Genomic DNA, 23,366 nt, shown 5'->3' on the forward strand with positions numbered 1-23,366 from the left:
CCGAAGAGGAGCACCTTCCCCGGGCACGGGCGGTTCCAAGCGGCCCCTAAGGTTAACCGAATGGAAGCTCCGGAGGAGGAGGGCATGCTCGCGTCACAGTAAGCCGAAGAGGAGCACCTTCCACGGGCACGGGCGGTTCCAAGCGGCCCCTAAGTTTAACCGAATGGAAGCTCCGGAGGAGGAGGGGATGCTCGCGTCACAGTAAGCCGAAGAGGAGCACCTTCCCCGGGCACGGGCGGTTTCAAGCGGCCCCTAAGTTTAACTGAATGGAAGCTCCGGAGGAGGAGGGCATGCTCGCGTCACAGTAAGCCGAAGAGGAGCACCTTCCCCGGGCACGGGCGGTGCCAAGCGGCCCCTAAGTTTAACCGAATGGAAGTTCCGGGGGAGGAGGGCGGGCGTGTGTCACAGTTAAGCCGAATTGGAGCACCTCTTCCGCCCGGGCACGAGCGGAGCGCGAGGCTGTCAGTTATGAATGAATAAATGAATAAATAAATAAAGAATGCCACCTTTCATTTCACAGGGCACACCGGACGGCGTACCAGCAGGTAAAAGTCGGAGTAATTAAATAAATACAAAAAGAATGGCTGGGGAATTAAAAAATAATATGTTTTAATAATAATTTGTTTTTTTTTGTTGTAACATGAATTTCACTCTCTCTCTCCCCGTATATATATATATATATATATATATATATATATATATATATATATTTATAAATTTGCTCGGCCTGATGTGTGTGTAAAGTTTCACGAGTTGTCGTTCATATTTACAACCTCATAATCAGCGTTGTTTTATTGCCGAACAGTGCAATGCCACTCCCACAACCTTTCACGGAAAAGGACGAATTTCGTATTGTGACATCCTCATGGCCGAAACAGTAATCCGAGCATATATGAGGGCGACCTTGTTGAGTTGCACGGAGAAAAACATCCAAGAAAATAACTTGTATTAGCTTTTACCAGTTGGTGGCGCTACTACTACGATGAAAAATAAGTTGGTAGAAGTCTTCAGGGCTGAAGTATCCTCAAATGTGTACAACTTCGAGAAGATAGGATCATCTGAGTCATGTTGCCGGAGCTTTTGTTGTCACAAAGTACAATCGGACTTTTCAGCACCGTAATAGCCACGCCTTTTGCCAAAACGTCACAAAATTCGGCAGAGAGTAAGATCATTGTCTTGAGTCTTTTCTGACTAATTTTCAGTCGGATTCGTCAGAAGGGCACCGTGCAGTACGTGAAAATTAAAATAAAAACAAATTTTTGATTCCACTTGGCGGCGCTGTGTGTAAAACAAAATAATAACATTAAGATGTCTTCAGGTCGGGACGTTTTATTTACAGGTGAAGGTTTGGATTTTTAGGAGCATGTGCAGGGGAGTTATTAAGCATTCATTTATTTGTATTAGGTTCATTTTGTCTTCTTATTATTGATATTTGACTGATTCATTAAAAGCAGACATTTATGTTTTAGGTTAATTTTTTACCTGACATCTTTCGGCGAGTCTTTCGCCTTCTTCAGAGTGTCGCATGATGGTGTCTTGAGCTGATGTTCCATGAGGGTGTGACTTACCTGTCAAAAAAATTAAAAATCAGAGCAGTAAAAGAACAAGCACAACATGAACATTACAAATCAGCAATCACTGACCACTGCAAAAGGGAAAACCACATCATGGACCGGGAGAAGGGCAGGGTCATCCGCACCGAAGAGAACAAACAACAGCGCTGGATCAGAGAGGCCATTGAGATCTGCAAGCGAGGCATAAAAACCATTAACAGAGACAAGGGAGCCTTCATCCTCTCTACCACCTGGAGCAGCATTTTGGCGGAGTGAACGGACAGCGGGGGGCGTGACTTGCCTTCATTCTTGTGACAGGTAAGTCACGCCCTCATGGAACATCAGCTGATAAAGACGGGTCACAAGACACCATCATGTGACACTCTGAAGAAGGCGAAAGACTTTCGTATTGTGACATGCTCAAGGCCTAAACACTCATCCGAGCAAATATAAGGTAGATTTTGTTCACCTGCCCGGAGAAAAACATCAACGAAAATAATTTGTATTTGTTTTAACCAGTTGGTGGCGCTACCACTGCGATCAAAAATAAGTTGGCAGCCGTCTTCAGGGCCTGAATATCCTCAAATGTGAAAGATTTCCAGAAGATGGATCATCTGAATCATTTTGCAGGAACTTTTTTTGCCACGGAGAATAATCAGACTCTGCGGCACCGTAATAGCCACGCCCTTTGAAGGAAAGTCATAAAAATAGGGATAGAGTAAGATCAATGTCTTGAGTCTTTTCTAGCCAATTTTCAATCGGATTCGTTAAAAGGGCACCGTGCAGTACGTCAAAATGTAAAAAATGATATTGATTGGCGCAAGGTGTATAACTGAATATAAACATATAGATGTCTTCAGGTACAGACTCTTTATGTACATGTGAAGTTTTGGATTTTTAGCAGCATGTGCAGGAGAGTTATTAAGCATTTTGTCCATTGCGGCGAAGGAAATCTTAAGTGAAAACTTTGAAGCCCCGCCCCCGTCATATAGTATTTCGGAAACAAAAAATTTTAGCCCCAGTGTTTGTCCCAGGTCTTCAGATGCTACAGACAGAATTTTAAGGCAATCAGATGAAGCCTTTAGGATCAGGGTGCAAAAGAATGACCCCTGTAAACATGCAAAAAAGGGCAAAAGTCGGACTTTCAAAAATTCATAACTCACTTCCTGTTCATATTAGACGTTAAAATATCAAATTTTTCGCCATGCCCGATGAGACTGCCAAGTTTGGTGAGTTTTTGTGCGTGTTTCGGGGGTCAAAAATGCGATCGAACAATCGGAAAAATAATAATAATAATAATTTCTACAAAAACAATAGGGACTTCGCAGCGGTCGCTGCTCAGGCCCTAATAATAATAATAATAATAATAATAAAAGTAATAATGTTTTCTACAAAAACAATAGGGACCTCGCCGCGGTCGCTGCTCGGGCCCCAATAATAATTTCGACACAAAGTCCATTGTGGTGACCCGCCCCCTTTTAAGTAAATTAAAAATGGCCGACTTCCTGTAAAACCTAGCTCATTGCTCCAAGAGACTTTTTTGTAGGTCTTGGTCTTATACATACAGTGAACCCTCGCTACTTCGCGGTTCACCTTTCGCGGGTTCAGTGCTTCGCGGGTCTAAAAAATATTCGGGGGCATTGTAGTTTCGCCGAGCGGCACGACGGGTCGCTGGAGAGATTAGACGGCCGGCGTGCGCCAAAGAAGAGCGTGGGCGAAGAGGAGAGTGGACGAAGAAGAGCACGTTCCCCCGGACACGATCGGTGCCGACGTTTCGCGCGGTTCGGACCGTACCAGAGCTCCGGCCGGCGTGCGTGGCAGTTAAGCCGTAGAGGAGCACCTTCCCCGGGCACGGGCGGTTCCAAGCGGCCCCTAAGTTTAACCGAATGGAAGCTCCGGTGGAGGAGGGCATGCTCACGTCACAGTAAGCCGAAGAGGAGCACCTTCCCCGGGCACGGGCGGTGCCAAGCGGCCCCTAAGTTTAACCGAATGGAAGCTCCGGGGGAGGAGGGCGGGCGTGTGTCACAGTTAAGCCAAATTGGAGCACCTCTTCTGCCCGGGCATGAGCGGAGCGCGAGGCTGTCAGTTATGAATGAATAAATGAATAAATAAATAAAGAATGCCACCTTTCATTTCAAAGGGCACACCGGACGGCGTACCAGCAGGTAAAAGTCGGAGTAATTAAATAAATACAAAAAGAATGGCTGGGGAATAAAAAAATAATACGTTTTAATAATAATTTGGTTTTTTTGTTATAACATGAATTTCACTCTCTCTCTCCCCGTATATATATATATATATATATATTTATTATATATATTGTATATTTTTTTTAAGAATTTTTGAAGGTGCACCGCTACTTCGCGGATTTTCAGTTTTCGCGGGTGGTCTCGGTCCCCATTAACCGCGATAACCGAGGGTTCACTGTACTCCATAAAATTTACAAAAAGCGAGGTGAAACACTCAACCAGAGCTGCTTTTTTTAACATTTCTCGAGGGCCATGGCGAGCCATTTCAAAAAAGCTGCACAACTAACGTATAAAATATTGATAAATTTGCTCGGCCTGATGTGTGTGTAAAGTTTTACGAGTTGTCGTTCATATTTAGAACCTCATAATCAGCTTTGTTTTATTGCCGAACAGTGCAATGCCACTCCCACAACTTTTCACGAAAAAGGACGAATTTCGTATTGTGACATCCTCATGGCCGAAACAGTCATCCGAGCATATATGAGGGCGACCTTGTTGAGTTGCACGGAGAAAAACATCCAAGAAAATAACTTGTATTAGCTTTTACCAGTTGGTGGCGCTACTACTACGATGTAAAATAAGTTGGTAGATGTCTTCAGGGCTGAAGTATCCTCAAATGTGTACAATTCGAGAAGATAGGATCATCTGAGTCATGTTGCCGGAGCTTTTGTTGCCACAGAGTACAATCGGACTTTTCAGCACCGTAATAGCCACGCCTTTTGCCAAAACGTCACAAACTTCGGCAGAGAGTAAGATCATTGTCTTGAGTCTTTTCTGACTAATTTTCAGTCGGATTCGACAAAAGGGCACCGTGCAGTACGTGAAAATTAAAATAAAAACAAATTTTTGATTCCACTTGGCGGCGCTGTGTGTATAACAAAATAATAACATTAAGATGTCTTCAGGTCGGGACGTTTTATTTACAGGTGAAGGTTTGGATTTTTAGGAGCATGTGCAGGGGAGTTATTAAGCATTCATTTATTTGTATTAGGTTCATTTTGTCTTCTTATTATTGATATTTGACTGATTCATTAAAAGCAGACAATTATGTTTTAGGTTAATTTTTTCACTGACATGTTTCGGCGAGTCTTTCGCCTTCTTCAGAGTGTCGCATGATGGTGTCTTGAGCTGATGTTCCATGAGGGTGTGACTTACCTGTCAAAAAAATGAAAAAAATCAGAGCAGTAAAAGAACAAGCACAACATGAACATTACAAATCAGCAATCACTGACCACTGCAAAAGGGAAAACCACATCATGGACCGGGAGAAGGGCAGGGTCATCCGCACAGAAGAGAACAAACAACAGCGCTGGATCAGAGAGGCCATTGAGATCTGCAAGCGAGGCATAAAAACCATGAACAGAGACAAGGGAGCCTTCATCCTCTCTACCACCTGGACCAGCATCTTGGCGGAGTGAACGGACAGCGGGGGGCGTGACTTGCCTTCATTCTCGTGACAGGTAAGTCACGCCCTCATGGAACATCAGCTGATAAAGACGGGACACAAGACACCATCATGTGACACTCTGAAGAAGGCGAAAGACTTTCGTATTGTGACATCCTCAAGGCCTAAACACTCATCCGAGCAAATATAAGGTAGATTTTGTTAACCTGCCCGGAGAAAAACATCAACGAAAATAATTTGTATTTGTTTTAACCAGTTGGTGGCGCTACCACTGCGATCAAAAATAAGTTGGCAGCCGTCTTCAGGGCCTGAATATCCTCAAATGTGAAAAATTTCGAGAAGATGGATCATCTGAATCATTTTGCAGGAACTTTTGTTGCCACGGAGAATAATCAGACTCTGCGGCACCGTAATAGCCACGCCCTTCGAAGGAAAGTCACAAAAATAGGGATAGAGTAAGATCAATGTCTTGAGTCTTTTCTAGCCAATTTTCAATCAGATTCGTTAAAAGGGCACCGTGCAGTACGTCAAAATGTAAAAAATGATATTGATTGGCGCAAGGTGTATAACTGAATATAAACATATAGATGTCTTCAGGTACCGACTCTTTATGTACATGTGAAGTTTTGGATTTTTAGCAGCACGTGCAGGAGAGTTATTAAGCATTTTGTCCATTGCGGCGAAGGAAATCTTAAGTGAAAACTTTGAAGCCCCGCCCCCGTCATATAGTATTTCGGAAACAAAAATTTTTAGCCCCAGTGTTTGTCCCAGGTCTTAAGATGCTACAGACAGAATTTTAAGGCAATCAGATGAAGCCTTTAGGATCAGGGTGCAAAAGAATGACCCCTGTAAACATGCAAAAAAGGGCAAAAATCGGACTTTCAAAAATTCATAACTCACTTCCTGTTCATATTAGACGTTAAAATATCAAATTTTTCGCCATGCCCGATGAGACTGCCAAGTTTGGTGAGTTTTTGTGCATGTTTCGGGGGTCAAAAATGCGATCGAACAATCGGAAAAATAATAATAATAATAATTTCTACAAAAACAATAGGGACCTCGCCGCGGTCGCTGCTCGGGCCCCAATAATAATTTCTACACAAAGTCCATTGTGGTGACCCGCCCCCTTTTAAGTAAATTCAAAATGGCCGACTTCCTGTAAAACCTAGCTCATTGCTCCAAGAGACTTTTTTGTAGGTCTTGGTCTTATACATACAGTGAACCCTCGCTACTTCGCGGTTCACCTTTCGCGGGTTCAGTGCTTCGCGGGTCTAAAAAATATTCGGGGGCATTGTAGTTTCGCCGAGCGGCACGACGGGGCGCTGGAGCAGTTAGACGGCCGGCGTGCGCCGAAGAAGAGCGTGGGCGAAGAGGAGAGTGGACGAAGAGAGCACGTTCCCCCGGACACGATCGGTGGCGACGTTTCGCGCGGTTCGGACCGTACCAGAGCTCCGGCCGGCGTGCGTGGCAGTTAAGCCGTAGAGGAGCACCTTTCCCGGGCACGGGCGGTGCCAAGCGGCCCCTAAGTTTAACCGAATGGAAGCTCCGGAGGAGGAGGGCATGCTCGCGTCACAGTAAGCCGAAGAGGAGCACCTTCCCCGGGCACGGGCGGTTCCAAGCGGCCCCTAAGTTTAACCGAATGGAAGCTCCGCAGGAGGAGGGCATGCTCGCGTCACAGTAAGCCGAAGAGGAGCACCTTCCCCGGGCACGGGCGGTGCCAAGCGGCCCCTAAGTTTAACCGAATGGAAGCTCCGGGGGAGGAGGGCGGGCGTGTGTCACAGTGAAGCCGAATTGGAGCACCTCTTCTGCCCGGGCACAAGCGGAGCGCGAGGCTGTCAGTTATGAATGAATAAATAAATGAATAAATAAAGAATGCCACCTTTCATTTCACAGGGCACACCGGACGGCGTACCAGCAGGTAAAAGTCGGAGTAATTAAATAAATACAAAAAGAATGGTTGGGGAATAAAAAAATAATAAGTTTTAATAATAATTTGTTTTTTTTGTTATAACATGAATTTCACTCTCTGTCTCTCTCTCTCCCCCGTATATATATATATATATATATATATATATATATATATATATATATATATATATATATTTATTATATATATTGTATATTTTTTTTAAGCATTTTTGAAGGTGCGCCGCTACTTCGCGGATTTTCAGTTTTTGCGGGTGGTCTCGGTCCCCATTAACCGCGATAACCGAGGGTTCACTGTACTCCATAAAATTTACAAAAAGCGAGGTGAAACACTCAACCAGGGCTGCTTTTTTGAACATTTCTCGAGGGCCATGGCGAGCCATTTCAAAAAAGCTGCACAACTAACGTATAAAATATTGATAAATTTGCTCGGCCTGATGTGTGTGTAAAGTTTCACGAGTTGTCGTTCATATTTAGAACCTCATAATCAGCTTTGTTTTATTGCCGAACAGTGCAATGCCACTCCCACAACTTTTCATGAAAAAGGACGAATTTCGTATTGGGACATCCTCATGGCCGAAACAGTCATCCGAGCATATATGAGGGCGACCTTGTTGAGTTGCACGGAGAAAAACATCCAAGAAAATAACTTGTATTAGCTTTTACCAGTTGGTGGCGCTACTACTACGATGAAAAATAAGTTGGTAGATGTCTTCAGGGCTTAAGTATCCTCAAATGTGTGCAACTTCGAGAAGATAGGATCACCTGAGTCATGTTGCTGGAGCTTTTGTTGCCACAGAGTACAATCGGACTTTTCAGCACCGTAATAGCCACGCCTTTTGCCAAAACGTCACAAAATTCGGCAGAGAGTAAGATCATTGTCTTGAGTCTTTTCTGACTAATTTTCAGTCGGATTCGTCGAAAGGGCACCGTGCAGTACGTGAAAATTAAAATAAAAACTAATTTTTGATTCCACTTGGCGGCACTGTGTGTATAACAAAATAATAACATTAAGATGTCTTCAGGTCGGGACGTTTTATTTACAGGTGAAGGTTTGGATTTTTAGGAGCATGTGCAGGGGAGTTATTAAGCATTCATTTATTTGTATTAGGTTCATTTTGTCTTCTTATTATTGATATTTGACTGATTCATTAAAAGCAGACAATTATGTTTTAGGTTAATTTTTTCACTGACATGTTTCGGCGAGTCTTTCGCCTTCTTCAGAGTGTCGCATGATGGTGTCTTGAGCTGATGTTCCATGAGGGTGTGACTTACCTGTCAAAAAAATGAAAAATCAGAGCAGTAAAAGAACAAGCACAACATGAACATTACAAATCAGCAATCACTGACCACTGCAAAAGGGAAAACCACATCATGGACCGGGAGAAGGGCAGGGTCATCCGCACCGAAGAGAACAAACAACAGCGCTGGATCAGAGAGGCCATTGAGATCTGCAAGCGAGGCATAAAAACCATGAACAGAGACAAGGGAGCCTTCATCCTCTCTACCACCTGGACCAGCATCTTGGCAGAGTGAACGGACAGCGGGGGGCGTGACTTGGCTTCATTCTTGTGACAGGTAAGTCACGCCCTCATGGAACATCAGCTGATAAAGACGGGCCACAAGACACCATCATGTGACACTCTGAAGAAGGCGAAAGACTTTCGTATTGTGACATCCTCAAGGCCTAAACACTCATCCGAGCAAATGTAAGGTAGATTTTGTTAACCTGCCCGGAGAAAAAAATCAACGAAAATAATTTGTATTTGTTTTAACCAGTTGGTGGCGCTACCACTGCGATCAAAAATAAGTTGGCAGCCGTCTTCAGGGCCTGAATATCCTCAAATGTGAAAAATTTCGAGAAGATGGATCATCTGAATCATTTTGCAGGAACTTTTGTTGCCACGGAGAATAATCAGACTCTGCGGCACCGTAATAGCCACGCCCTTCGAAGGAAAGTCACAAAAATAGGGATAGAGTAAGATCAATGTCTTGAGTCTTTTCTAGCCAATTTTCAATCAGATTCGTTAAAAGGGCACCGTGCAGTACGTCAAAATGTAAAAAATGATATTGATTGGCGCAAGGTGTATAACTGAATATAAACATATAGATGTCTTCAGGTACAGACTCTTTATGTACATGTGAAGTTTTGGATTTTTAGCAGCATGTGCAGGAGAGTTATTAAGCATTTTGTCCATTGCGGCGAAGGAAATCTTAAGTGAAAACTTTGATGCCCCGCCCCCGTCATATAGTATTTCGGAAACAAAAAATTTTAGCCCCAGTGTTTGTGCCAGGTCTTCAGATGCTACAGACAGAATTTTAAGGCAATCAGATGAAGCCTTTAGGATCAGGGTGCAAAAGAATGACCCCTGTAAACATGCAAAAAAGGGCAAAAGTCGGACTTTCAAAAATTCATAACTCACTTCCTGTTCATATTAGACGTTAAAATATCAAATTTTTCGCCATGCCCGATGAGACTGCCAAGTTTGGTGAGTTTTTGTGCATGTTTCGGGGGTCAAAAATGCGATCGAACAATCGGAAAAATAATAATAATAATAATTTCTACAAAAACAATAGGGACTTCGCAGCGGTCGCTGCTCAGGCCCTAATAATAATAATAATAATAATAATAAAAGTAATAATATTTTCTACAAAAACAATAGGGACCTCGCCGCGGTCGCTGCTCGGGCCCCAATAATAATTTCTACACAAAGTCCATTGTGGTGACCCGCCCCCTTTTAAGTAAATTCAAAATGGCCGACTTCCTGTAAAACCTAGCTCATTGCTCCAAGAGACTTTTTTGTAGGTCTTGGTCTTATACATACAGTGAACCCTCGCTACTTCGCGGTTCACCTTTCGCAGGTTCAGTGCTTCGCGGGTCTAAAAAATATTCGGGGGCATTGTAGTTTCGCCGAGCGGCACGACGGGGCGCTGGAGCGGTTAGACGGCCGCCGTGCGCCGAAGAAGAGCGTGGGCGAAGAGGAGAGTGGACGAAGAAGAGCACGTTCCCCCGGACACGATCGGTGGCGACGTTTCGCGCGGTTCGGACCGTACCAGAGCTCCGGCCAGCGTGCGTGGCAGTTAAGCCGTAGAGGAGCACCTTCCCCGGGCACGGGCGGTGCCAAGCGGCCCCTAAGTTTAACCGAATGGAAGCTCCGGAGGAGGAGGGCATGCTCGCGTCACAGTAAGCCGAAGAGGAGCACCTTCCCCGGGCACGGGCGGTTCCAAGCGGCCCCTAAGTTTAACCGAATGGAAGCTCCGGAGGAGGAGGGCATGCTCGCGTCACAGTAAGCCGAAGAGGAGCATCTACCCCGGGCACGGGCGGTGCCAAGCGGCCCCTAAGTTTAACCGAATGGAAGCTCCGGACGGAGGAGGACGGGCGTGTGTCACAGTTAAGCCAAATTGGAGCACCTCTTCTGCCCGGGCACGAGCGGAGCGCGAGGCTGTCAGTTATGAATGAATAAATGAATAAATAAATAAAGAATGCCACCTTTCATTTCACAGGGCACACCGGACGGCGTACCAGCAGGTAAAAGTCGGAGTAATTAAATAAATACAAAAAGAATGGCTGGGGAATAAAAAAATAATACGTTTTAATAATAATTTGGTTTTTTTGTTATAACATGAATTTCACTCTCTCTCTCCCCGTATATATATATATATATATATATATATATATATATATATATATATATATATATATATATATATATATTTATATATTTATGATATATATTGTATATTTTTTTTAAGCATTTTTGAAGGTGCGCCGCTACTTCGCGGATTTTCAGTTTTCGCGGGTGGTCTCGGTCCCCATTAACCGCGATAACCGAGGGTTCACTGTACTCCATAAAATTTACAAAAAGCGAGGTGAAACACTCAACCAGAGCTGCTTTTTTTTAACATTTCTCGAGGGCCATGGCGAGCCATTTCAAAAAAGCTGCACAACTAACGTATAAAATATTGATAAATTTGCTCGGCCTGATGTGTGTGTAAAGTTTTACGAGTTGTCGTTCATATTTAGAACCTCATAATCAGCTTTATTTTATTGCCGAACAGTGCAATGCCACTCCCACAACTTTTCACGAAAAATCACGAATTTCGTATTGTGACATCCTCATGGCCGAAACAGTCATCCGAGCATATATGAGGGCGACCTTGTTGAGTTGCACGGAGAAAAACATCCAAGAAAATAACTTGTATTAGCTTTTACCAGTTGGTGGCGCTACTACTACGATGTAAAATAAGTTGGTAGATGTCTTCAGGGCTGAAGTATCCTCAAATGTGTACAACTTCGAGAAGATAGGATCATCTGAGTCATGTTGCCGGAGCTTTTGTTGCCACAGAGTACAATCGGACTTTTCAGCACCTTAATAGCCACGCCTTTTGCCAAAACGTCACAAAATTCGGCAGAGAGTAAGATCATTGTCTTGAGTCTTTTCTGACTAATTTTCAGTCGGATTCGTCAAAAGGGCACCGTGCAGTACGTGAAAATTAAAATAAAAACCAAATTTTTGATTCCACTTGGCGGCACTGTGTGTATAACAAAATAATAACATTAAGATGTCTTCAGGTCGGGACGTTTTATTTACAGGTGAAGGTTTGGATTTTTAGGAGCATGTGCAGGGGAGTTATTAAGCATTCATTTATTTGTATTAGGTTCATTTTGTCTTCTTATTATTGATATTTGACTGATTCATTAAAAGCAGACAATTATGTTTTAGGTTAATTTTTTACCTGACATGTTTCGGCGAGTCTTTCGCCTTCTTCAGAGTGTCGCATGATGGTGTCTTGAGACCCGTCTTTATCAGCTGATGTTCCATGAGGGTGTGACTTACCTGTCAAAAAAATGAAAAATCAGAGCAGTAAAAGAACAAGCACAACATGAACATTACAAATCAGCAATCACTGACCACTGCAAAAGGGAAAACCACATCATGGACCGGGAGAAGGGCAGGGTCATCCGCACCGAAGAGAACAAACAACAGCGCTGGATCAGAGAGGCCATTGAGATCTGCAAGCGAGGCATAAAAACCATGAACAGAGACAAGGGAGCCTTCATCCTCTCTACCACCTGGACCAGCATCTTGGCGGAGTGAACGGACAGCGGGGGGCGTGACTTGCCTTCATTCTCGTGACAGGTAAGTCACGCCCTCATGGAACATCAGCTGATAAAGACGGGTCACAAGACACCATCATGTGAAACTCTGAAGAAGGCGAAAGACTTTCGTATTGTGACATCCTCAAGGCCTAAACACTCATCCGAGCAAATATAAGGTAGATTTTGTTAACCTGCCCGGAGAAAAACATCAACGAAAATAATTTGTATTTGTTTTAACCAGTTGGTGGCGCTACCACTGCGATCAAAAATAAGTTGGCAGCCGTCTTCAGGGCCTGAATATCCTCAAATGTGAAAAATTTCGAGAAGATGGATCATCTGAATCATTTTGCAGGAACTTTTGTTGCCACGGAGAATAATCAGACTCTGCGGCACCGTAATAGCCACGCCCTTCGAAGGAAAGTCACAAAAATAGGGATAGAGTAAGATCAATGTCTTGAGTCTTTTCTAGCCAATTTTCAATCAGATTCGTTAAAAGGGCACCGTGCAGTACGTCAAAATGTAAAAAATGATATTGATTGGCGCAAGGTGTATAACTGAATATAAACATATAGATGTCTTCAGGTACCGACTCTTTATGTACATGTGAAGTTTTGGATTTTTAGCAGCACGTGCAGGAGAGTTATTAAGCATTTTGTCCATTGCGGCGAAGGAAATCTTAAGTGAAAACTTTGAAGCCCCGCCCCCGTCATATAGTATTTCGGAAACAAAAATTTTTAGCCCCAGTGTTTGTCCCAGGTCTTAAGATGCTCCAGACAGAATTTTAAGGCAATCAGATGAAGCCTTTAGGATCAGGGTGCAAAAGAATGACCCCTGTAAACATGCAAAAAAGGGCAAAAATCGGACTTTCAAAAATTCATAACTCACTTCCTGTTCATATTAGACGTTAAAATATCAAATTTTTCGCCATGCCCGATGAGACTGCCAAGTTTGGTGAGTTTTTGTGCATGTTTCGGGGGTCAAAAATGCGATCGAACAATCGGAAAAATAATAATAATAATAATTTCTACAAAAACAATAGGGACCTCGCCGCGGTCGCTGCTCGGGCCCCAATAATAATTTCTACACAAAGTCCATTGTGGTGACCCGCCCCCTTTTAAGTAAATTCAAAATGGCCGACTTCCTGTAAAACCTAGCTCATTGCTCCAAGAGACTTTTTTGTAGGTCTTGGTCTTATACATACAGTGAACCCTCGCTACTTCGCGGTTCACCTTTCGCGGGTTCAGTGCTTCGCGGGTCTAAAAAATATTCGGGGGCATTGTAGTTTCGCCGAGCGGCACGACGGGGCGCTGGAGCAGTTAGACGGCCGGCGTGCGCCGAAGAAGAGCGTGGGCGAAGAGGAGAGTGGACGAAGAGAGCACGTTCCCCCGGACACGATCGGTGGCGACGTTTCGCGCGGTTCGGACCGTACCAGAGCTCCGGCCGGCGTGCGTGGCAGTTAAGCCGTAGAGGAGCACCTTCCCCGGGCACGGGCGGTGCCAAGCGGCCCCTAAGTTTAACCGAATGGAAGCTCCGGAGGAGGAGGGCATGCTCGCGTCACAGTAAGCCGAAGAGGAGCACCTTCCCCGGGCACGGGCGGTTCCAAGCGGCCCCTAAGTTTAACCGAATGGAAGCTCCGCAGGAGGAGGGCATGCTCGCGTCACAGTAAGCCGAAGAGGAGCACCTTCCCCGGGCACGGGCGGTGCCAAGCGGCCCCTAAGTTTAACCGAATGGAAGCTCCGGGGGAGGAGGGCGGGCGTGTGTCACAGTGAAGCCGAATTGGAGCACCTCTTCTGCCCGGGCACGAGCGGAGCGCGAGGCTGTCAGTTATGAATGAATAAATGAATGAATAAATAAAGAATGCCACCTTTCATTTCACAGGGCACACCGGACGGCGTACCAGCAGGTAAAAGTCGGAGTAATTAAATAAATACAAAAAGAATGGTTGGGGAATAAAAAAATAATAAGTTTTAATAATAATTTGTTTTTTTTGTTATAACATGAATTTCACTCTCTGTCTCTCTCTCTCCCCCCGTATATATATATATATATATATATATATATATATATATATATATATATATATATATATATTATTATATATATTGTATATTTTTTTTAAGCATTTTTGAAGGTGCGCCGCTACTTCGCGGATTTTCAGTTTTTGCGGGTGGTCTCGGTCCCCATTAACCGCGATAACCGAGGGTTCACTGTACTCCATAAAATTTACAAAAAGCGAGGTGAAACACTCAACCAGGGCTGCTTTTTTGAACATTTCTCGAGGGCCATGGCGAGCCATTTCAAAAAAGCTGCACAACTAACGTATAAAATATTGATAAATTTGCTCGGCCTGATGTGTGTGTAAAGTTTCACGAGTTGTCGTTCATATTTAGAACCTCATAATCAGCTTTGTTTTATTGCCGAACAGTGCAATGCCACTCCCACAACTTTTCATGAAAAAGGACGAATTTCGTATTGTGACATCCTCATGGCCGAAACAGTCATCCGAGCATATATGAGGGCGACCTTGTTGAGTTGCACGGAGAAAAACATCCAAGAAAATAACTTGTATTAGCTTTTACCAGTTGGTGGCGCTACTACTACGATGAAAAATAAGTTGGTAGATGTCTTCAGGGCTTAAGTATCCTCAAATGTGTGCAACTTCGAGAAGATAGGATCACCTGAGTCATGTTGCAGGAGCTTTTGTTGCCACAGAGTACAATCGGACTTTTCAGCACCGTAATAGCCACGCCTTTTGCCAAAACGTCACAAAATTCGGCAGAGAGTAAGATCATTGTCTTGAGTCTTTTCTGACTAATTTTCAGTCGGATTCGTCGAAAGGGCACCGTGCAGTACGTGAAAATTAAAATAAAAACAAATTTTTGATTCCACTTGGCGGCACTGTGTGTATAACAAAATAATAACATTAAGATGTCTTCAGGTCGGGACGTTTTATTTACAGGTGAAGGTTTGGATTTTTAGGAGCATGTGCAGGGGAGTTATTAAGCATTCATTTATTTGTATTAGGTTCATTTTGTCTTCTTATTATTGATATTTGACTGATTCATTAAAAGCAGACAATTATGTTTTAGGTTAATTTTTTACCTGACATGTTTCGGCGAGTCTTTCGCCTTCTTCAGAGTGTCGCATGATGGTGTCTTGAGACCCGTCTTTATCAGCTGATGTTCCATGAGGGTGTGACTTACCTGTCAAAAAAATGAAAAATCAGAGCAGTAAAAGAACAAGCACAACATGAACATTACAAATCAGCAATCACTGACCACTGCAAAAGGGAAAACCACATCATGGACCGGGAGAAGGGCAGGGTCATCCGCACCGAAGAGAACAAACAACAGCGCTGGATCAGAGAGGCCATTGAGATCTGCAAGCGAGGCATAAAAACCATGAACAGAGACAAGGGAGCCTTCATCCTCTCTACCACCTGGAGCAGCATTTTGGCGGAGTGAACGGACAGCGGGGGGCGTGACTTGCCTTCATTCTTGTGACAGGTAAGTCACGCCCTCATGGAACATCAGCTGATAAAGACGGGCCACAAGACACCATCATGTGACACTCTGAAGAAGGCGAAAGACTTTCGTATTGTGACATCCTCAAGGCCTAAACACTCATCCGAGCAAATGTAAGGTAGATTTTGTTAACCTGCCCGGAGAAAAAAATCAACGAAAATAATTTGTATTTGTTTTAACCAGTTGGTGGCGCTACCACTGCGATCAAAAATAAGTTGGCAGCCGTCTTCAGGGCCTGAATATCCTCAAATGTGAAAAATTTCGAGAAGATGGATCATCTGAATCATTTTGCAGGAACTTTTGTTGCCACGGAGAATAATCAGACTCTGCGGCACCGTAATAGCCACGCCCTTCGAAGGAAAGTCACAAAAATAGGGATAGAGTAAGATCAATGTCTTGAGTCTTTTCTAGCCAATTTTCAATCAGATTCGTTAAAAGGGCACCGTGCAGTACGTCAAAATGTAAAAAATGATATTGATTGGCGCAAGGTGTATAACTGAATATAAACATATAGATGTCTTCAGGTACAGACTCTTTATGTACATGTGAAGTTTTGGATTTTTAGCAGCATGTGCAGGAGAGTTATTAAGCATTTTGTCCATTGCGGCGAAGGAAATCTTAAGTGAAAACTTTGATGCCCCGCCCCCGTCATATAGTATTTCGGAAACAAAAAATTTTAGCCCCAGTGTTTGTGCCAGGTCTTCAGATGCTACAGACAGAATTTTAAGGCAATCAGATGAAGCCTTTAGGATCAGGGTGCAAAAGAATGACCCCTGTAAACATGCAAAAAAGGGCAAAAGTCGGACTTTCAAAAATTCATAACTCACTTCCTGTTCATATTAGACGTTAAAATATCAAATTTTTCGCCATGCCCGATGAGACTGCCAAGTTTGGTGAGTTTTTGTGCATGTTTCGGGGGTCAAAAATGCGATCGAACAATCGGAAAAATAATAATAATAATTTCTACAAAAACAATAGGGACTTCGCAGCGGTCGCTGCTCAGGCCCTAATAATAATAATAATAATAATAATAAAAGTAATAATATTTTCTCCAAAAACAATAGGGACCTCGCCGCGGTCGCTGCTCGGGCCCCAATAATAATTTCTACACAAAGTCCATTGTGGTGACCCGCCCCCTTTTAAGTAAATTCAAAATGGCCGACTTCCTGTAAAACCTAGCTCATTGCTCCAAGAGACTTTTTTGTAGGTCTTGGTCTTATACATACAGTGAACCCTCGCTACTTCGCGGTTCACCTTTCGCAGGTTCAGTGCTTCGCGGGTCTAAAAAATATTCAGGGGCATTGTAGTTTCGCCGAGCGGCACGACGGGGCGCTGGAGCGGTTAGACGGCCGGCGTGCGCCGAAGAAGAGCGTGGGCGAAGAGGAGAGTGGACGAAGAAGAGCACGTTCCCCCGGACACGATCGGTGGCGACGTTTCGCGCGGTTCGGACCGTACCAGAGCTCCGGCCAGCGTGCGTGGCAGTTAAGCCGTAGAGGAGCATCTTCCCCGGGCACGGGCGGTGCCAAGCGGCCCCTAAGTTTAACCGAATGGAAGCTCCGGAGGAGGAGGGCATGCTCGCGTCACAGTAAGCCGAAGAGGAGCACCTTCCCCGGGCACGGGCGGTTCCAAGCGGCCCCTAAGTTTAACCGAATGGAAGCTCCGGAGGAGGAGGGCATGCTCGCGTCACAGTAAGCCGAAGAGGAGCACCTACCCCGGGCACGGGCGGTGCCAAGCGGCCCCTAAGTTTAACCGAATGGAAGCTCCGGACGGAGGAGGACGGGCGTGTGTCACAGTTAAGCCAAATTGGAGCACCTCTTCTGCCCGGGCACGAGCGGAGCGCGAGGCTGTCAGTTATGAATGAATAAATGAATAAATAAATAAAGAATGCCACCTTTCATTTCACAGGGCACACCGGACGGCGTACCAGCAGGTAAAAGTCGGAGTAATTAAATAAATACAAAAAGAATGGCTGGGGAATAAAAAAATAATACGTTTTAATAATAATTTGTTTTTTTTGTTATAACATGAATTTCACTCTCTCTCTCTCTCTCTCCCCCCGTATATATATATATATATATATATATATATATATATATATATATATATATTTATATATTTATTATATATTTTTTTTAAGCATTTTTGAAGGTGCGCCGCTACTTCGCGGATTTTCAGTTTTCGCGGGTGGTCTCGGTCCCCATTAACCGCGATAACCGAGGGTTCACTGTACTCCATAAAATTTACAAAAAGCGAGGTGAAACACTCAACCAGAGCTGCTTTTTTTTAACATTTCTCGAGGGCCATGGCGAGCCATTTCAAAAAAGCTGCACAACTAACGTATAAAATATTGATAAATTTGCTCGGCCTGATGTGTGTGTAAAGTTTTACGAGTTGTCGTTCATATTTAGAACCTCATAATCAGCTTTGTTTTATTGCCGAACAGTGCAATGCCACTCCCACAACTTTTCACGAAAAATCACGAATTTCGTATTGTGACATCCTCATGGCCGAAACAGTCATCCGAGCATATATGAGGGCGACCTTGTTGAGTTGCACGGAGAAAAACATCCAAGAAAATAACTTGTATTAGCTTTTACCAGTTGGTGGCGCTACTACTACGATATAAAATAAGTTGGTAGATGTCTTCAGGGCTGAAGTATCCTCAAATGTGTACAACTTCGAGAAGATAGGATGATCTGAGTCATGTTGCCGGAGCTTTTGTTGCCACAGAGTACAATCGGACTTTTCAGCACCTTAATAGCCACGCCTTTTGCCAAAACGTCACAAAATTCGGCAGAGAGTAAGATCATTGTCTTGAGTCTTTTCTGACTAATTTTCAGTCGGATTCGTCAAAAGGGCACCGTGCAGTACGTGAAAATTAAAATAAAAACAAATTTTTGATTCCACTTGGCGGCACTGTGTGTATAACAAAATAATAACATTAAGATGTCTTCAGGTCGGGACGTTTTATTTACAGGTGAAGGTTTGGATTTTTAGGAGCATGTGCAGGGGAGTTATTAAGCATTCATTTATTTGTATTAGGTTCATTTTGTCTTCTTATTATTGATATTTGACTGATTCATTAAAAGCAGACAATTATGTTTTAGGTTAATTTTTTACCTGACATGTTTCGGCGAGTCTTTCGCCTTCTTCAGAGTGTCGCATGATGTTGTCTTGAGACCCGTCTTTATCAGCTGATGTTCCATGAGGGTGTGACTTACCTGTCAAAAAAATGAAAAATCAGAGCAGTAAAAGAACAAGCACAACATGAACATTACAAATCAGCAATCACTGACCACTGCAAAAGGGAAAACCACATCATGGACCGGGAGAAGGGCAGGGTCATCCGCACAGAAGAGAACAAACAACAGCGCTGGATCAGAGAGGCCATTGAGATCTGCAAGCGAGGCATAAAAACCATGAACAGAGACAAGGGAGCCTTCATCCTCTCTACCACCTGGACCAGCATCTTGGCGGAGTGAACGGACAGCGGGGGGCGTGACTTGCCTTCATTCTTGTGACAGGTAAGTCACGCCCTCATGGAACATCAGCTGATAAAGGCGGGTCACAAGACACCATCATGTGACACTCTGAAGAAGGCGAAAGACTTTCGTATTGTGACATGCTCAAGGCCTAAACACTCATCCGAGCAAATATAAGGTAGATTTTGTTAACATGCCCGGAGAAAAACATCAACGAAAATAATTTATATTTGTTTTAACCAGTTGGTGGCGCTACCACTGCGATCAAAAATAAGTTGGCAGCCGTCTTCAGGGCCTGAATATCCTCAAATGTGAAAAATTTCGAGAAGATGGATCATCTGAATCATTTTGCAGGAACTTTTGTTGCCACGGAGAATAATCAGACTCTGCGGCACCGTAATAGCCACGCCCTTCGAAGGAAAGTCACAAAAATAGGGATAGAGTAAGATCAATGTCTTGAGTCTTTTCTAGCCAATTTTCAATCAGATTCGTTACAAGGGCACCGTGCAGTACGTCAAAATGTAAAAAATGATATTGATTGGCGCAAGGTGTATAACTGAATATAAACATATAGATGTCTTCAGGTACAGACTCTTTATGTACATGTGAAGTTTTGGATTTTTAGCAGCATGTGCAGGAGAGTTATTAAGCATTTTGTCCATTGCGGCGAAGGAAATCTTAAGTGAAAACTTTGATGCCCCGCCCCCGTCATATAGTATTTCGGAAACAAAAAATTTTAGCCCCAGTGTTTGTCCCAGGTCTTCAGATGCTACAGACAGAATTTTAAGGCAATCAGATGAAGCCTTTAGGATCAGGGTGCAAAAGAATGACCCCTGTAAACATGCAAAAAAGGGCAAAAGTCGGACTTTCAAAAATTCATAACTCACTTCCTGTTCATATTAGACGTTAAAATATCAAATTTTTCGCCATGCCCGATGAGACTGCCAGGTTTGGTGAGTTTTTGTGCATGTTTCGGGGGTCAAAAATGCGATCGAACAATCGGAAAAATAATAATAATAATTTCTACAAAAACAATAGGGACTTCGCAGCGGTCGCTGCTCAGGCCCTAATAATAATAATAATAATAATAATAAAAGTAATAATATTTTCTACAAAAACAATAGGGACCTCGCCGCGGTCGCTGCTCGGGCCCCAATAATAATTTCTACACAAAGTCCATTGTGGTGACCCGCCCCCTTTTAAGTAAATTCAAAATGGCCGACTTCCTGTAAAACCTAGCTCATTGCTCCAAGAGACTTTTTTGTAGGTCTTGGTCTTATACATACAGTGAACCCTCGCTACTTCGCGGTTCACCTTTCGCAGGTTCAGTGCTTCGCGGGTCTAAAAAATATTCGGGGGCATTGTAGTTTCGCCGAGCGGCACGACGGGGCGCTGGAGCGGTTAGACGGCCGGCGTGCGCCGAAGAAGAGCGCGGGCGAAGAGGAGAGTGGACGAAGAAGAGCACGTTCCCCCGGACACGATCTGTGGCGACGTTTCGCGCGGTTCGGACCGTACCAGAGCTCCGGCCAGCGTGCGTGGCAGTTAAGCCGTAGAGGAGCACCTTCCCCGGGCACGGGCGGTGCCAAGCGGCCCCTAAGTTTAACCGAATGGAAGCTCCGGAGGAGGAGGGCATGCTCGCGTCACAGTAAGCCGAAGAGGAGCACCTTCCCCGGGCACGGGCGGTTCCAAGCGGCCCCTAAGTTTAACCGAATGGAAGCTCCGGAGGAGGAGGGCATGCTCGCGTCACAGTAAGCCGAAGAGGAGCACCTTCCCCGGGCATGGGCGGTGCCAAGCGGCCCCTAAGTTTAACCGAATGGAAGCTCCGGACGGAGGAGGACGGGCGTGTGTCACAGTTAAGCCAAATTGGAGCACCTCTTCTGCCCGGGCACGAGCGGAGCGCGAGGCTGTCAGTTATGAATGAATAAATGAATAAATAAATAAAGAATGCCACCTTTCATTTCACAGGGCACACCGGACGGCGTACCAGCAGGTAAAAGTCGGAGTAATTAAATAAATACAAAAAGAATGGCTGGGGAATAAAAAAATAATACGTTTTAATAATAATTTGGTTTTTTTGTTATAACATGAATTTCACTCTCTCTCTCCCCGTATATATATATATATATATATATATATATATATATATTTATTATATATATTGTATATTTTTTTTAAGCATTTTTGAAGGTGCGCCGCTACTTCGCGGATTTTCAGTTTTCGCGGGTGGTCTCGGTCCCCATTAACCGCGATAACCGAGGGTTCACTGTACTCCATAAAATTTACAAAAAGCGAGGTGAAACACTCAACCAGAGCTGCTTTTTTTTAACATTTCTCGAGGGCCATGGCGAGCCATTTCAAAAAAGCTGCACAACTAACGTATAAAATATTGATAAATTTGCTCGGCCTGATGTGTGTGTAAAGTTTTACGAGTTGTCGTTCATATTTAGAACCTCATAATCAGCTTTGTTTTATTGCCGAACAGTGCAATGCCACTCCCACAACTTTTCACGAAAAATCACGAATTTCGTATTGTGACATCCTCATGGCCGAAACAGTCATCCGAGCATATATGAGGGCGACCTTGTTGAGTTGCACGGAGAAACACATCCAAGAAAATAACTTGTATTAGCTTTTACCAGTTGGTGGCGCTACTACTACGATATAAAATAAGTTGGTAGATGTCTTCAGGGCTGAAGTATCCTCAAATGTGTACAACTTCGAGAAGATAGGATGATCTGAGTCATGTTGCCGGAGCTTTTGTTGCCACAGAGTACAATCTGACTTTTCAGCACCTTAATAGCCACGCCTTTTGCCAAAACGTCACAAAATTCGGCAGAGAGTAAGGTCATTGTCTTGAGTCTTTTCTGACTAATTTTCAGTCGGATTCGTCAAAAGGGCACCGTGCAGTACGTGAAAATTAAAATAAAAACAAATTTTTGATTCCACTTGGCGGCACTGTGTGTATAACAAAATAATAACATTAAGATGTCTTCAGGTCGGGACGTTTTATTTACAGGTGAAGGTTTGGATTTTTAGGAGCATGTGCAGGGGAGTTATTAAGCATTCATTTATTTGTATTAGGTTCATTTTGTCTTCTTATTATTGATATTTGACTGATTCATTAAAAGCAGACAATTATGTTTTAGGTTAATTTTTTACCTGACATGTTTCGGCGAGTCTTTCGCCTTCTTCAGAGTGTCGCATGATGGTGTCTTGAGACCCGTCTTTATCAGCTGATGTTCCATGAGGGTGTGACTTACCTGTCAAAAAAATGAAAAATCAGAGCAGTAAAAGAACAAGCACAACATGAACATTACAAATCAGCAATCACTGACCACTGCAAAAGGGAAAACCACATCATGGACCGGGAGAAGGGCAGGGTCATCCGCACCGAAGAGAACAAACAACAGCGCTGGATCAGAGAGGCCATTGAGATCTGCAAGCGAGGCATAAAAACCATGAACAGAGACAAGGGAGCCTTCATCCTCTCTACCACCTGGAGCAGCATTTTGGCGGAGTGAACGGACAGCGGGGGGCGTGACTTGCCTTCATTCTTGTGACAGGTAAGTCACGCCCTCATGGAACATCAGCTGATAAAGACGGGCCACAAGACACCATCATGTGACACTCTGAAGAAGGCGAAAGACTTTCGTATTGTGACATCCTCAAGGCCTAAACACTCATCCGAGCAAATGTAAGGTAGATTTTGTTAACCTGCCCGGAGAAAAAAATCAACGAAAATGATTTGTATTTGTTTTAACCAGTTGGTGGCGCTACCACTGCGATCAAAAATAAGTTGGCAGCCGTCTTCAGGGCCTGAATATCCTCAAATGTGAAAAATTTCGAGAAGATGGATCATCTGAATCATTTTGCAGGAACTTTTGTTGCCACGGAGAATAATCAGACTCTGCGGCACCGTAATAGCCACGCCCTTCGAAGGAAAGTCACAAAAATAGGGATAGAGTAAGATCAATGTCTTGAGTCTTTTCTAGCCAATTTTCAATCAGATTCGTTAAAAGGGCACCGTGCAGTACGTCAAAATGTAAAAAATGATATTGATTGGCGCAAGGTGTATAACTGAATATAAACATATAGATGTCTTCAGGTACAGACTCTTTATGTACAT

The sequence above is a fragment of the Idiotropiscis lumnitzeri genome, unplaced genomic scaffold (assembly GCF_059441095.1).
Source record: "Idiotropiscis lumnitzeri isolate Australia: NSW breed Sydney's pygmy pipehorse unplaced genomic scaffold, RoL_Ilum_1.0 HiC_scaffold_183, whole genome shotgun sequence".
Lineage (NCBI taxonomy): Eukaryota > Metazoa > Chordata > Actinopteri > Syngnathiformes > Syngnathidae > Idiotropiscis > Idiotropiscis lumnitzeri.